The sequence below is a fragment of the Halyomorpha halys genome, unplaced genomic scaffold, assembly GCF_000696795.3.
Source record: "Halyomorpha halys isolate HHAL.00 unplaced genomic scaffold, Hhal_1.1 Scaffold179.1, whole genome shotgun sequence".
NCBI lineage: Eukaryota > Metazoa > Arthropoda > Insecta > Hemiptera > Pentatomidae > Halyomorpha > Halyomorpha halys.
In genome coordinates, this window is record NW_027107000.1 from 676,000 (window position 1) to 680,597 (window position 4,598).

General features: G+C 28.0%; 1 protein-coding gene across 1 annotated transcript in view; it reads right to left on the reverse strand.

Annotated features, from left to right (window-relative positions):
* yellow-c (L-dopachrome tautomerase yellow-c) overlaps window positions 1-3,856 on the reverse strand; it is a 52,655-nt gene extending 48,799 nt beyond the window's left edge. Inside the window, exon 1 of the mRNA XM_014418122.2 lies at window positions 3,722-3,856. The gene's annotated coding sequence lies outside the window, so the exon portion shown is untranslated. The remainder of the gene's footprint in view (window positions 1-3,721) is intronic.
* Between the last annotated feature and the right edge of the window lie 742 nt (window positions 3,857-4,598).

Here is a 4,598-nt window from a genome sequence, read left to right on the forward strand (position 1 = left end):
AAAATGAAAATTTAAGAGACAATGCTAATGAAGACATAAATCGATTTGATTTTATTTCCCTAATTCACATTTTTACATGATATTGCGATTCGAAAAACGAAAAAAATGTTCTTTTCGAACAATCTAATGTACCTAAATTAAATGCTTAGTTTTAGTTTATTTTTTAATCTAGGATGTTCACACACACGAGTTCTCGAAACTTAGTTGTTTAGTCTTGAGGGACCGATTCGAAATGTTTCGCGATTGGGATATTTTTTCTCAACAATATTTTTCACATAAAGCTAAGTAAAGGTAAAAGGACTAAAAAAAACATGCTTTCCTTCAAAGTCATTAAACTTTTTTCGTTTACTTTCTCCATAAAATATGGTAAATTGAATTTATTCAGAAATAAATGATAAATTAATTAATTTGCTCTTTATTTTTATTTTTCAATATTGAAAACTACTACATTGAATTAATAAATAAGGTCTTCAGAAACCCAATTGAGCAATTTGGTGGTTAGCCAAAGCAGTCAAGGCTGGAAATCAATACAACACTTGACAAATAAAGGCTCGTAAACATTCTAATTGTTTAAGACGATGATGGCTGTCACGATGTCATGATGGCTGCCAAATTGCGTAGAAACATCAACGGTAACAATCCTTGAATGCTCTCATACAAAAAAACAAAAATATAAAAAATTATATTTAAATTGCATTTACGCAAATAAATATTATGTTATTCATTGAAATTCTACACGATAATTATACCTGTTTCACTATAGCTTTAAGACCTATTATTTATTATTATCACTATGGGTGGATTAGAATAATAAATTATTAGAGTTAATATTTTAAGTTAAACATTAGTGGTATATTTAATTAATAATATAATTATTTAAGTCAGCACTTTAATATCCAATCAGTAAGTAATAATGTCGATTATCTAAATATGTAACAGACTGTCGGATAATATACGGGGTATTCAAACCTCGATTAACCCTCCTTTTTTCCTTATGGGTTTTGAGAATTTTTAAATGAAACTTAGTAGATCTTATGGAAAAGAAGTTTCATTGGTTAGCCATATTCACTTAGTAACTCCCTGTCCTCCAGCGGTAAGAACTTAAGAATTTCTAACGGAAAATAATATTTTCAATGAAGGATTCTCAAAGAAAATTGTTTTATTCTAAAATGATTTTTTATTGGTGATCTTTACATTTTTGACACGTCGTGAAGATGTAAATAACCAAAAACTACTTTAATGATTTGCGCGCAAACGGTGCAAAAATCTAAGAGACATAAAGAACAAAATGGTTTGAGATTCCAATTTTGCATAAGAATCCATCTTCTTAATTAAAGCGTTATCATGACTGCTATATCGCCAAATAATGATGACAGATTCATGTGAGAAATATAAGTCTTTAACGAATTAACGAAGTTGCGTCATTCTGCGACTTACTCCTTCAGGAGGCGTCGAATCGTAAAAATAAGCGGAATAAAATCGCTTTAAAATTGAATTTTTTTGGACCTTCATTAAAAATATCTTTTTCAATGCGATTTAGTGGCTCACTGGAAAAGAACATGAATTAAGTCTTCTTCATTACCAAAACGAGCCTTAAATCATCATAACTAAGACCTACCAAGTTTCATTTCAAAGTTCCCAAAACTCTTCAAGAGGGATATCAATCCAGTCTTGAACACCCAGTAAAGAATTAAATATAATGAAATTTCTGGATTATACGCAAATTTGAAATTGAAATTGTACATATGAAATGGTATTTATCTTATTAGTAACATAAGATGCTTTAATAACGGCGTGTGATTTTATTTACTTTTACGTAATTTTTTTCATTTATTTTATTCTTATTTTATTTTATGTTATGTTTTATTTATTTTCGTATGAACGCGATCATACTAAGTTATCATATTGTCTAACAGATTGTAATATTTTTCAATAAATAAAGTATTGAAAATAAAAAAATAACGGTGTAGAACCTTAATCAACAAGTTAATTCACATAGACTTTTTTTCTTTAGAAAGATATAGATCCCTTCTCTTTAGAATTTATAATAGTATTCGTACATTCCTCGAAGCACGATTTCCTTGTAAAGAGGTCAATAAAACATAATTACAAATTTATTCATATTATTATTTTTTTAAGAGAAATAAATTTCCAAAAAATCATAATTAAAACTATTTTCTAATTGAAAACATTACGATTTTCAATATACACTAAACTATGTCAGAATTAACTAGTTCCACATATCATGAAAAAGATGAGATGTTTATTTATATTTCCTTTTAAAATATTACGGAAATTAATTATAATTAAACTCCATTATTGTTGTAGTCTTAATTATTAATGTCTCATTTTATTGATTATTATTTTAAATTATTTAATGTCATATTTAATTATTATTTTTTTCAATTATTAGAGTGCTACCAATGGGTAGTTTCTGTACACGCCTGTAACACAGCATATTATCTGAGATCAAATTTACTAAATTTATTATAATTCATACAGTTTTACGTTATTATTGAAAGCGATTTAGTTTATTTTGAAGTTAAAAATCATTGTAAAAAATATTAACCGAATTTTTTAATGCTTAGCCAATATTTTATAATTATTTTAACTACAAAACTTTAAATACATCAATATCCTGAGTAAAAAAACAAGAATCTATTTTGATTAAAACATCGAAAGTGCTCAGTTTAAAACAAAAGATTGTTCTTTTGACTCCTTCCTAAATAAAATAAAATGTTTCACGGAAACCCGATGCGATATTTTTTTTTTTTAATTATATATAAAATAAATGTAGAATAATGTAGAATTTGTGAGTACAAATCAATTTTTTGAACAAAAAAACTATAAATAATGAACTGGAAATTTCTAGTCATTAGCGTTTAAAAATAAATAAAATATTGAATATTCACTTTCACAAAAGAAATAAATGCCAAATATTTGTAAAATAAATAAAATTGAAGGAAATTTAGAAAATTTAATCCCCTTTAGAGCGATATGATCAATTTTTCTTTAGATTCAGCACATCTGGAATAATTAACGTTTTTAAACATAAGTTAGTAAAAAATTGGGATTAAGTAATTGGTCTATGCATAAAATCCAGATTTTTATGTCTCACTATAAGGAATCTAAACAGTGTAAAGTATCTATAAAAAGTAATTTGATATTTTGGTATTTATTTTACAACAAATTTAATATAATTAAAATTATAATTATATTTTCAATCATGAAAATCAAGCACCAAAATAGATAAGTAATTGATACATTTATTATACCAATGTTTCTTTAAAATGATTGCTACAGCATCTTAGGGTGCCGCAAGTACGTTGCAAGATTTAATATAATTCCTTGTTCTTTTATTTCATATATATAAAACAAAAATAATAACAATAATTATTTCGTTTGATAGTTTAATTGTGTTGCCACCTGTCATATACCTATAAAGGTTTAAGAACCACTGATTTATAACGGTAATCAAGCATACTGAAATGATATATTTCTTGCTAAATTACAAATACATTATAATCAATATGTTTAAAGCAAATTATAAATAAAGCATTTACGATTAAATATATACATATATTAACAAATAGAATAAATATTACAAGTTACTGATATTATTTAAGTTCAAGTTTTTAAACTACATTTGTAGTTAAAATTATAAGAAAATTTAGAATAAAAAGTTTGAAATAGTAAAAATATTTGAAACTAGCCTACGCACCTTGTTACTTGCCGGAGACCGACTGCGGAATGCTTCCTCTTCGACTGTAAGGTCTTTTTTCAAGGTCCACTCCCCACTCCGAAGTTCCTCAACCTCTTTCACCAGAAAGGCCGTTTGAGGCTAGCGAATGATTAATGCGGATGAATAAATGGACTCGAGGCCGCCGGGTGGTTTCGGCCATAAACAGAACCGGAATAGCTGTTTCTGAACTAAAAAATAAAGAAAAGGTAAACAACCGACTTATCAATCAAAACTAATAATAATGCAGTTGAATACGTCGGAAATTTACTAGGGGGAGAAAGACTAAGAAATGTTTTTAATTTTTTTTTTTATATATTTATTTATTGCTATTTATAACTATACATTATAATACATTTAGTAAATTTGATCTCAGTTAAATTGGAGTGTTACAGGCGTGTAGAAAAACTACCCATTGGTAGCACTCTAATGACGTTTTACATTAGCAGGTCTCGTAGCCATTTTCTTTTCAGGCGCCTCGGAGGATTGTCAGGAATGGAAAAGCAGGCAAGGTTAGAAACTGGTGGGTTTGGGAGGTTAGGGAGTTTGTAATGGATGGAATGATATCTGGTTCAGGCTAAATCGGTTACATATGGAACATTAAAGTATTGATGATTTTATTTGTGACAAAGTAAGAGAATTTTACGAAGGATTTTGGATTCCAATGATTGGATACGAGAGGAATTCGAAGGTTTAGTAGAGCCCCGAAGCTCAACTCCGTATGTCCAGATTGGCCTTATTACAGTTATGTAGATCAGTCTCCTGTAATTGATTGGGAGTTTAGACCGTTTGTCCAGTAAGTGCTGTAATAGTCGAAATCGACGTGCAGTTTCCTGTTTTTTCAGTCTTGTGTGAGGAT